Source organism: Plutella xylostella, chromosome 3 (genome assembly GCF_932276165.1).
Source record: "Plutella xylostella chromosome 3, ilPluXylo3.1, whole genome shotgun sequence".
Lineage (NCBI taxonomy): Eukaryota > Metazoa > Arthropoda > Insecta > Lepidoptera > Plutellidae > Plutella > Plutella xylostella.
The window spans coordinates 8574931-8587726 of record NC_063983.1 but is presented as its reverse complement, the minus strand read 5'-3'; the positions used below and the strand labels follow the sequence as shown (position 1 = coordinate 8587726).

Here is a 12796-nt window from a genome sequence, read left to right as displayed (position 1 = left end):
TATATATCGTATCTCGATAAGATATGTGCCTGAAAAATTACATTGCCATCTCTAACCTCTCTTTTGGCTCATTTATTCTTCTTTGACAGCCGCGTTAAGTACAGTGAAACCTGGTTAAGTGAGACTTCAAGGGTCCTGCAATATCGTTTCACTTATAGAGGTATTCCACTTACCCAGTGTCTCAGATATACAGGTATAAATAAATATATGTCTCATTTACAGAGGGTTCCATTAATAGAGGTGAGAATACAGGTTATTTCAGTAATACAGGTGCGATCATTAAATAAAATTAATTTAATTTCAAATTCAGCACAAACTTCTTCGCGTGTCTTCCCACTTTCATAAAAGGATATTAAATTCAGTTTTTCACGTAATGATAACAATTGTAGCTTTCGTTTTGGCATTTTTCAAATTTAAACATCTGTATGATAGTAAAGCGAAACTAAAACTGAAGGTAATTGATTAATAAATACATTGAACTGAACTGAACTGAAGCTCAAAATTTGTAATTACGTACTTGGAATTACGTGTGGAATTTGTAAGTAGAATAAGAATGAGTAAAACAAAGAATGTGATCTCAGTTACAGAGGTTTATGCATATAAAATTTACTCGCTGTCTCAGTTATAGAGGTAAAGTGCCAAAGTGTTGGGACCTCAGCATGAGTTCCAGCTATGGAGGTTTCTCACTTATCCAGGTCCCACTTAACCAGGTTTCACTGTATATCATTCCTTCCTATCCTCCTCTAATTAACATTACCAAACCGATTGTTCTAACTTTTCTTTCCATCCTTCTGCTACCGTAGCACCAACAACACATAAGCAATTAAACATCCATAAGCAGTCCCTCGCCTATTAAACATCCGTCAGAAGAGGGTTCACCCGAGTCCGCGTTGTTCTATGGTCAGAACCATGAAAGTTAAGCTTCCGTTAGATGCATACAAGTTATCTCAGATTGCTAATGTTCGGTGATGGCAAAACCCCTCATGGTAACATAAGGATCGGTTCCACTAATGATTTCGTCCACCCTGACCAGATCGGAGGCGAGCGGCGCGTCCCCGGCCCCGTCGGTGGGCAGCGTGGGCTCCCGGGAGGCACCGGACCCGCGCCCGCAACACCACATCTTCTCACCCTTCGACCAGTGAGTACCTACATGAGACATCTCTAACTAACTCTTCTTTTTCTTAGGATATGTAGGCTGAAGGACGCATACATGATGCGTCCTTCAGCCTACATATGCCGCTTATTTCGGCGTTTTTTTTTACTATTTCGATCTGGGGTAGGCTTAATATCCTATCACCGTTGGAAGGAGACCCGGGCTCCAGCAGTGCGGATGTGATGGGTTGTGATGATGATGTCTATTTCTATCCTAAAAATCATGTAACTTGAGTAAATCTGCGGCCATACTTACGGAGCGCTCCCTTGACATAATACAGACGAATAGTGGCCGCGTAGCAAAGTGCGGTCCAATGGCGTCGTACGCATTTGAAAGATACCATCCGCATTCGCACCCCCAAAGTGATCAAAAAAGTGTATGTGCAAAAGTGAAGGTTTTACCTGTTCTTATCTATTTCTTTGTTCTAGAAATAATAAGAAACAGTATGAAACTGACCGATCAGCTTTAGCCAACTTTCCTTCTGTATACAGGTGTTGGATAAAGGGTATACTAAACCGAAAGGGGGTGACTCAGGGGGCTATTTTGGACAACTTTTGTTCTACGAGTTTTGGAATTCGCGAAAAAAATATTCGTTCTCCATAGGAAAAGGAATTTTTATTTTTTGTAACACCCTGTAGGGGTTTACATGATGATATCTTCTTGGAAAGCCATAACAACATATTTACAGAATGCGTGTGTAGCCATGACGGGACGTGACTAAACGACGGTTGCGGCTAATAGACAATTAAGATACAACTGCGCTAATCGACTCTAATTACATTGTGCCACACAAGATACTTGGGAGTAGGGACTTGGACAATATAGGTCGCAGTTTAGTTAGAAGCAAAGAAATATAAAGTGCTTATTACAATAAGTCGTGTTCAATCGCTATCAGAGGCGCTGGCAACGACCTCTATTAGGCTTATTTGTAACTAATTGGTATTGATATCTATCGTCTGTGTTATCTATTTAGTAGCATATCTATGGCATATTTAGGGCTATAAACCTCTACAGAGGGTGTAATTCGTATTTGGAATAGTCAGGTTTCTAATAAGCTGTGTCAATGAAATATATGATTCATTCATAACTGGGACACCGTTGTTTCTATACCGCCGGACGACCTTGCGATTTTTCATGGTCCTTATACGAGTCGAATAAAGCTACCTATGGTGCTGGCAATAAAGCTATCGTCGGCTAAACTCGCTCGTTCTATCAGCTATAATCTAACTAATAAGTTTAGCTCAACTATTTATGATTAGTAGTAACATTATTTACTTAACGGTTATTTTATGTAATACTCATATCATATTGTAGGTATAAATAATATTTTATTTAGCTTAGTTTAGTTTCGTGTTTCCAGTTAGGTTAGTATGTTTGCATACATAGGAATCATTTGTGTATACTCTGTTATCAATTAGTGAAAACTAGTAATTGGCTTTCAACTGTTTACTTTTAGTGTTATACTGTTAAATTTTAGCTGTAAGTTTTCCATAAAATAAATAAATAAATAAAATAAATAAAATAAATAAATAAAAAGTTTGTGAAAAGTGCTCAGTGCTTGTGCCTGAACGGGAGCGGAGGAAGGAGCCTGGCTGCAGTCGGAGACCTGCGGGGAGCGGCAACCCCGAGGACGAGCTGCGGCTGCGGAGCCGAGGAGGAGCCCCCGCGACGGCGCACCGCGCACCCCGCCTGGTGGCGGGACAGTCGACGAGCAAGACAGGTTTAGTGTCTTGTGCAGTGAGTGAGTACATTAATTTCATTGTTCTGAGTGGAGGCCGATCGGGTGAATGGTATATTCAAGAGAGTCAGACAATTTAGAACCTTAAAGTCAAGACAAGAAAAAACGTTGAAAATTTACGCTTTAGTTTATGGACCTCTTTGTTTAAATATTTTCGCTTTGTTTACATTGTTGACTTGTCAAGAGTTTGTTATTTCAGTTTGACATTGACATTTGGATTCGAACATAAACAAACTTTTCAAAATTTAATCATCGATTTGGCATAGACTATTGTAATTTCAAAATGGAAACTTACATTAAAACTCAAACTGACACTCAGAATAATATTTCAAGAAGTAGAGTCAACTATAAAAAGGCGCCCAAAGAGCGGCGTACTGCGGCGTATGTAGAGGCTAGGTTGGAGAACTTAGAGAAAGATTGGACATTGTTCTATAATACGCATAGGCAAATGATAACCGAGGTAGATGCTAAAATGTTAGATGCGTCTAATTATATGAAAGGCAATGTGTATGAATCAACTGAAGAGATTTATATCGAATATAAGTCTGAGTTAAAGGGAGAGTTGAGTAGATTGCAAAGGTTGATTCAGACACCTGCGCCTTCGGGGTCGGGGAAGCAGAGCGATAGTAGTAGTAACATAAGATTGCCTAAGATATCCATACCAACCTTTTCTGGCAAATATGATGAGTGGGTTACCTTCAGAGATCTCTTTGACTCGTTAATCCGAACAAACGATTCCTTAGACGAAGTTCAGAAACTACACTACTTAAAGGGCTACCTTGTAGGTGAAGCGGAGCAGTTAGTCAGACACATCCCTATAAGTAGAGACAACTTTGAAGTTTGTTGGAAACAATTAGAGTCGCGGTACAATAATAAAAAATATTTGGCAAATTGTGTAATTAAAAGAATGTTTAGTCAGAAACCTCTTCAAGGTGAATCGGCTGGTGCAATCAAGGAGTTGCTAGATACAACAAATGAATGTCTTCATGCACTGTCGAGTTTGGGTGTAGATATCAAGTCATGGGACATTATGGTCATCTATGTAATCTCTATAAAACTGGATCCAGAGTCGAGAAAGTTATGGGAAGCTAGGACCAGCGATTCATCATCAGAACTACCAGAGTTAATGGTTTTCAAAGAGTTTCTTGAGCAAAGATTTAGATCTCTAGAGTTTTTAGATGGTAAAGGTAATGCAAAGGTAACTCAACACTCTCACAATAATCATGTAAAGTCACTGTACACAACTGAAAGTTCTTCAGTAACCTGTAAATATTGCTCAGATGCCCACAAAATTGCAAATTGTAAAAGTTTTGGTAAGGAGGATGTAGGGACGCGGCGTGAGTTTGTCCAAAGCAGCAAGCTTTGTTTTAATTGTCTAGCAGCGAACCACACCGTTTACCTTTGTAGGGTGACCACACGATGCCGAGTGTGTCACAAAAAGCACCATTCTCTCTTACATACACAAAAATGTCCCGTAAGGTTGTCCGAGAACAAAGTCGAGGAAGGAGTTACGCCCTTCGATTCACCAACTGTCCCAGGTGAATCAAACAAGGTTGTTTCCTGTTCCACTAATATGCAGAGTCAGGTTCTCCTAGCTACTGCTTTAGTGCAGGTCGAGTCTTCAGCAGGGAACAACGTGCTTCGCTCTCTGTTAGATCAGGGTTCCCAAGCCTCTTTCATAACCGAAGCTGCCGTGCAGCGTCTGCAGTTACAAAGAGTGCCCCACAAATGTGTTGTCTCAGGTGTCGGTAGTGACAAGAAGCCTTCATGTGCTTCTAAGTATGTCGTAGAAATACAAATTCAATCACTACACGACCCTGCTTGTATACTTAAGGTCAAGGCACACGTTTTGAGAGAACTTACAAGTTCTATTCCTGATCAACAAGTGAAGCTTCAATGGTGGTCAGAGTTATTTCAGGTAAAGTTAGCAGATCCTACATTCGCAACCCCCAGCAAGATTGACTTGTTGTTAGGGGCAGAGGTTTGTGGCCAAATTATAGTCGATGGTTTAATCAGGGGCCCTCCTGGTACCCCATTGGCCCAAATGACAAAACTTGGTTGGATTCTTTTCGGCCAAGTCACCAACGAATGCAAGGACAACAAGCTCTGTTCCACCACAAGTGTTGTTAATAATCACGCAAAGATATCTGAGGATGATTTTCAAGGGTTTTGGCAATTACAGTCACAGCATTCTCAGATAGTCGATGAAGAGGTAGAAGTAGAGCGAGAGCGCGAGCAGATGTTTACAGAAACTGCTGCCAGGGCTGATGTACTGGCGGGCTGTCAATCTGTACAACAAGGTATCGATATTCACAAACAGATGACAGATGTATTGCAAACAGTTTTTGAAGCATTTGCCGCAGCCGCGGAGTTTCGCATCGTAGATGCAAGGGGGGAGGAAGAGTACGTGAACTTAGTCACAGTTCAGATGGTAGCTCCGATCAAACAGATCTCCGTACCTCGTCTAGAGCCGTATGGAGTAGTTTTGTTATCCAATCTGTTGATTGAAGTTGCAGAAGAGTTGAGCACCCCCGAACAGGTAGCAGAAGCTGGTCTAGAGTTGAAGTCAAATGCAACATCTACTGTTATTTATTATGTAGGGTCAAAGAACACAGGAAACACCAATCTGAATCCGTTCATTGGTTCCAAGAGAGCCCTGAGGGTGGGCGGTGATGTTGATGAGGCTGGTGGTGACGAAAGGGTGAAACAACCAATCCTCAGGCTCCTTAAATTGAACTTACGATTCAAGTATTGGGTGTTCGATAGGATAAACCTTGCTAGGTTTTATGTACGCAAGTATGTAAAGTACAAATGTGCACATCCAACACCTGAACCTAGAGTCGGAGATATTTGTGTTGTAAGGGAGAATAGTATGACTCGGGCTCATGGACTTTATGGTGACATAGCAGCAAGGCATGCTGGGTTGGACAAGCTCACCCGTGTGGATAGTTTAAGATGTAATGAGATTGTCAAGTGATCAAACACTAACTTTGTGTTTTACCAGTTACTATTTGTTTTGTTGAGTTGTTATTTATATTTTAAGTGTTGTCTATGTAATGTAATATGTGTACTATTTGTTTTTGTTACTGAGATTTGTGTACTTTTAGTTTTGTTTATTTCAATGTACCTATAGCGATTTCTACAGTTTATTTGATGGACAGTGTGTCCATGGCGGGCGGTATGTTCAATCGCTATCAGAGGCGCTGGCAACGACCTCTATTAGGCTTATTTGTAACTAATTGGTATTGATATCTATCGTCTGTGTTATCTATTTAGTAGCATATCTATGGCATATTTAGGGCTATAAACCTCTACAGAGGGTGTAATTCGTATTTGGAATAGTCAGGTTTCTAATAAGCTGTGTCAATGAAATATATGATTCATTCATAACTGGGACACCGTTGTTTTAATACCGCCGGACGATATTGCCTGTGTACAAAAATAATCAAATTTTCCTGCATCATATTAAGAAAAGTTTGTAGGTTCTTATAAGAATAACATAACCTGCTTGGAGTGCTAATAATTTGCACTGAATGAAGACTTACAGCTTCTCTTACAGTATCATGCATCGTAAATAGTATATGAATTTAAAATATAAATAAATTACGTAAAGGTGGGTGGAAACTCTTACTATTTTCGCTTTTAGCTGCTACTGTTTGTGTTTTTTCACCATTTTTGGTCAAGTAACCTACATAAATCGCAGTATACCAGTACCTACTAATTATATTATTTATACATATTAAAGTGCTTGTACTTATTATAGTACATTCGAGTACAGAAGTCGACAGGCAACTCGCAGATGGAGTGAAAAGTTCAAACTGAATTATCGTTGGACGACTCGACCAACTTGGATACAGCCGGGGACAGTAGTATCGCTTCTTTAGTTTTCCACCAAACAAAGGTTGGTTGGAAGAAATTGCTTCTTGGCAATAAGTCCGCCTTTGTAAACACTACTTTTAAGTAAAAATTTTGTAACTGTTTATTTTAGTATACAATAAAGTTATTATAAATAAATAAATAAGCTTTAATACACCCAAACATAATTCCTTAAACACCTCATAATAATTAGAACTCCCTCGTTTTAATAAACGTATATTATGTTCGTAAGTACCTACTTCTTATAAAATAAAACTCTAGCAGATACTTAAAATTATTTACATGGAATAGTGGCCTTTGTGTACCACAAATTTTAACTTTAAAATATCAAAATTTAGTGTAAACTAATAAGTTAAGAATAGAATAGAATAGAATAATATTTATTCAGAAAACTATAGGTAGTATTTTAAAAATAGGTCAAATCTTAATGCTAAAGGTAGGTGAAATACTGCTCTGAACTAGGAAATAACAGAGTTTTTCCTGTGTTTCAGATTAAAAGTAGGTACCCTTACTGTTTCCACACAGCAACTGTTAGCAAGTTGCGCCCGTCTCATCCACTTAGTGGAAGATTGTATTTAATCGAATGAACTTGAAAGTTGAATTGCCTATAATTATGATCAGGGTTAAGTTGGTTTCAGTTCCGCTAATCGACTTGCGAACGTCAAACTTGTGTTTTACTTAATCATTTACTTAGCAAGTTATGGATGCCAGCTTTTGTGGACAGAGATGTTGGATTTAATCAGTAAACTTTCTGAAGAGAGGTCATTAAACTAGAAAACGCATTCGAAACTACGACTAGCTACTTTATCACTTTTGGATATTCTAATAACATTTTAATCAAAACCTGGAAGTCTTCGAAGCGTTTAAGTACATGGATAAAACAGCTTTATAGAAGATAAAGCAATAAATAAGGAAGAATAAAACAAAATTCTAACACACAACATGTTATTTACCTTGTCTATGCGTTAAAAACAACATGGCGGATCGCAAGGCGCGATAAGCCAGCTTTGCCGCGCCAGCTATCGTATTAGCACAAGCACTTCCGGTCATCGCCGGAAACGCCGCCATTGTGATGAAACTCAGATTTTAGCGGGAATAGAAAGCTTTCATTTCCTTATTATTTTGTTAGTCAATTTCGTGACTAGAGAGGTATTTTATGTGATAAAAAAAAACTAAAATTTAGTGCTTCCTGAAAATAATACTATTACTATAAATATGGGAGGATGAATTGGTTAAAATATAGGAGCTATACTCTAATTTTTAATTCCGCGGAATTCTGACATTTCATTAATGATACCACTAAAAAAGCTCTTCACCGAAAAAAGGTAAAATTTGGATCCATTTAAGGGCAATATTTTTTTTAATGTTTTCCTAGAAAAACATAAATCTAAATATTTACTTGCTCAAGTGAAGTAGGTAATACTAAAATAACAAATATTTCAATACTAGCTGTTGCCCCGAGCTTCGCTTCACCTTAATTAGTTTTCCCGTGGGAATTCCGCGATAAAAAGGCTACTTTTTATCGCGGAATTCCCTGGATTAACACATAATAGCTAATAGGGTGTCAGCTAACTCCATTCCAAATTTCATTAAAATCGGTTCAGTTGTATTGACGTGAAGAAGTAACAAAGGTACACACATACATACATACACACATACTCACAAACTTTCGCATTTATAATATTAAGTAAAATCACGACTCACGACCATTGTATCGAATTAATTTTAATTACTTTATTTTATTCTTTAGCATGGCATCACTTGCTACTAAATTCAGGGATAACAAACATTTTTAATCGATTTCAAATAAATGTTCTCAATTCGGTAAGTTTGTACATAATATGTTCGGTATATAGGTACCTATGTAAGATTATTGGAACTGCACCATATTAACATATGACAATCCATTAAGCCTAATAAACAAATATGAAATTTTTTATTGTATAAGTATGTTTATATGTTTGTTGGTATGTATGTTTGTCCACGAATATCTCGGAAACGATTGACCTGAAAAGGAAAAATGGAGCCCTTATTGTTGTCCGTCTGTCTGTTACCACCCTTTTTCTCAGAAACGGTTAAAGATATCAAGCTAATATTTCATATAGATGTACATAATGATGAAATTAAAAGGAAAAATATCTCAGGTAAGTAGACTTGTACGGAACCCTCAGTGCGCGAGTCCAACTGGCACTTGGCCGGTTTCTTATCGTTGACCTTTCGCGTTGTGATAGTTTGTTGATTTTTATAAACGTTATGGAGCCACAACCTGGCCCTTCCCAGGAAGCGGCCCCATCTGGCAGAGCACAAGAGTCAGACTTTCTCTCTCCCAGAAAGAAGCGTCCTCGTGGTTCTTTTGCGCCTAACGTAAAGACCATCATTCTAAATATTTAAAAATATAATATAGAAAATTGTCCGGATACAACTGATGTTCAGACTCGTATTGAAAAAAGTACCCAGCCAAAAAAGTTTGTGATCTCTGACATGTCAAAAATTGATAACTGTCAGAATTCCGTGAGATTAAAGATTAGAGATTAGGTATAAATGTTTGAATTGAAACCGAAACTAAATTTTATTTCTTCAAACTTCAAAAGTCATTGCATGGATCAATAGCATTATTATACTAATTAATCTAAGACACAATTCAATCGGTCTAATTACATAAATTACTTACAACTTTATCTCAAAATAAATTACATTTTGTCCAGTTTGAGAGGCGCATTAAGCCCGCGCTCACACTTCCGGTCAGCGTGCCGGAAACGACGCCATTACGGCTGAAAAGGCGGGAAGCACTTGATTTAGGAATCGATAGCTGTTTGCAACTAAATGGCAGTTTTAGATACAATCTTCTCTATCCAGTATCTGATACAGTTTAGATAAAAGACATACTTAGTTTATATTTCTACTTTATATTTTGTCAAGCTTATGGTATATTTTTAGAGCAAATTATATGACTTAGGCATAACAGTAAAAAACTAACTAAAGTTGCACAGAAAAAAGCCTGTGAGTCAAGACCTTTCGTTTGATCACGGACACTCCGTTTAAGAAACTATATTATATCTATAGTCTTAGCTCCAATTTATCCATAGTCGGTAAGATCGTAACTCGTAACCAGGGAAAGGTTGATCAATTATACGTCATCTCCATATTAAATTATTGACAGATGTGTCAAAAGTCAAACAATAATTTGCTGGTTATGCTCTAACCCACTATGGCGAAATTGGCACTTATTATCACAGATATATTTGCAAATTAAAAAAGTTACACGTGCGGTAGTTATCCCGGCTCCTCTGATCATGACCCCTCGCTTGATTGACAATGCTATTCCCACGGGATTCGCTAATGTCATTGCTCAAAATTAGATCAAAGGATAATTTATTTTTTATTTTAAAATTTCAATGTCTTCTGATATTGATTCCAAACGATTATTTAACGAATATTCTTCAAGAATAAAATATTATGATGAAGTTACCCACTAGAGATTATATAGGAAAATCCGAAAACATGAAAATTAAATTATAAACACCGAGCCACATAGAATTGGTACCACTTTTTAAACACCGCGTATAAATAAATCTTGCTATTTTACAAAAAATACACTTATTTCAGCTATATACCCGATGAAATAATACTACTACCTTTATTTTTTTCTAACTGTACCTACTTATTTAAGTGCTACGGCATAAAATACACAGTACTACAAGCAAAAGCTTCAAGAGTGAACATATATTAGTGTTCGGGCCTGCATCTACATATAACTCAATAAGCGTCGGTACGTCGGTCTGTAATTCATTCATTATGGTAATTCATATCGTATGAATAAATAGAGACGAGTAATTGAGACCAGCGAGAGTAGGTAGGGGACGGATGCGGCAGCGACCGGGTTCAAATTTAATGTTATAAATGTTATCATCTGCATTTTATAATATTATGAATATCATGTGAGAAGTCCTTTTGTTGGTTTTCTTGGGCTTATTTTAAGCAAACTGTTACGCTGAAACGGCGCATTACGCATTTACTTTTGGTGTACTTACAGATAAAGATATTGATAATTATCGAGGACCTTTCATTGTTACTTTTTATACCGGAATTTCCCGTGGAAAAACTTTAGAGACTTTGGCATTATACATTTTAAAAGTGGAAAAGCATAGATAACCTACTTTGTTTATTCGTTTGTCAAAATAAGTTCGTAATGCCCTCAAAATTACAGTTATAGTGCCACAATCTTATCTGTTCCGGTGGTCAAAATGTGTACTAACGAGACGTCATTGTCAAACGTCCTTTCATACTCTGCGCGTTATTTGAGTTGTCAATTTCTGCGAAGAGGCTGACGCTACGTTATTTAATTTGTTTTGTGATTTTCTGGGTGTAATAATGCCAAAAGCGCTGAAAAGTGATGCAAGAAAAGTAATACTAGATATATTGGCTTTTATGCAGGAAGAATAACGTATTCAGGCGCCTTTAATTCCGTTAGAAAAATTGGAAGAACGAGTTGCAGCGGCTACAGGTTAGTGTTGCCAAATATGACGAATAATTTTACCCATATACTCACATGTAATTTTATTAATATTTTCCCGAGAGACCCGTACCCCAGCAGTGGGGACGGGATGGGTCGTGATGAAAGTATATAATCTTTATTTTTCTTTGATTACAGGTGTGAGTGAAGCTGAGTACCTATACCTTAGGCAGTATACCAAGAAGAATTTCTCGCACCAGCAGCGATTTTAGACGAAATAATGATGATTAATGACATCTTCTTCTTCTACTACGAGTATCAAGGGTTGGCTGGAAGAAATGGATTTTTGGCAATTAGCCTTTGTACATTGTCTGAATTTCTTTTAATTTTATGCTCTTGTTTCTTGTTACTTAAGAAAATTAAAAAAATAAAGTGTTCATAAATAAATAAATAATAATTAAGTACAATAGTTTTCTATCTCGTTATTCCCACGACGCACAGATATTACCCACCTATATCATTGTAAAATCTAGATTTAATGTCTTATATCAGAACATAATCAGAACTAATTTTGTTTCTGTTCGCCGTGGACAATTTTTTTATACAACAAATGTCGTTTGATATATTATATCTTCTTTCATTTACTATCGACCCTATATTTTGATTTATCTATACTTATGAATGTACCTAATTATAAAAATAGGTAATAGCAGAAATGAGTTGTCGTTTAAACCAGAAATAGGCAAAATTTAATCGATGGCATCACTGGATTCAATCACAGCGACGTCGCCACCGGAACAGATAAGATTGTGGCACTATACGCAGTTAACGCATGCTGCAAATAAATTATTTAAAATTTAAATGTCACATCCATCTCACCATAGACAATGCTTTTTACTTTGATAGCGCGTGCACGCGTCTCGATCTCAAACAGCCAACAAATCATTGCTATAATACAACTGTGCGTCGGCGCAGGGCCCAACGTATTGTTATTATTTGTCATTAGTGGGGTGACAGAGAAAGGTCGGGCCGTGTCAGTGACCTTCCAGTTTTGACATTTACTGTGCTACCACATAAAACTTTAAACACTGTTTAACAAGTGTTTAAAACGAAATTTGACAGATTTTGTAGGCGTTTGACAGCGCTAAACACCTGTTAAATACTATCTAAGTTTTTGTGGTAAGGCCCTTATTGTTTTCCCCTTAGCAGATTTATATAATTATGTATAAAATGAAAAGATTCATCAACGAACTACTGCAACCTCAGAGGGGTCACTCTATATGACGGAAGACGAAGTTTCGTAGCGCTGTTGCGCGAGCCACGACTCTATCTCGTTGTATTAAACGTGCGAATGCAAGATCTCTCGTTCGTTTTTTTGTCTGTATAGGAAGGTGTACAGTATGAATGCAAATTGTAATCCTCTTTGTCAACGTGTAGAAAATAAATATAACGTTTATCAATAATATCTGTATAAATCACATGAGTTGTTTAATTAAAATCATACGAGCTGTGAATATTTGAGTGGATTACCCTTTCTGCCCGCATGTGTCGTAATTGCCCACATAATGTGACAAAT

General features: G+C 37.3%; 1 long non-coding RNA gene across 1 annotated transcript in view; it reads left to right on the top strand.

Moving 5' to 3' along the window:
- LOC105383444 overlaps positions 1–12796 on the top strand; it is an 83072-nt gene that overhangs the window by 43154 nt on the left and 27122 nt on the right. Inside the window, exon 8 of the long non-coding RNA XR_007267072.1 lies at positions 1034–1138. This is a non-coding gene — a long non-coding RNA (uncharacterized LOC105383444). The remainder of the gene's footprint in view (positions 1–1033; positions 1139–12796) is intronic.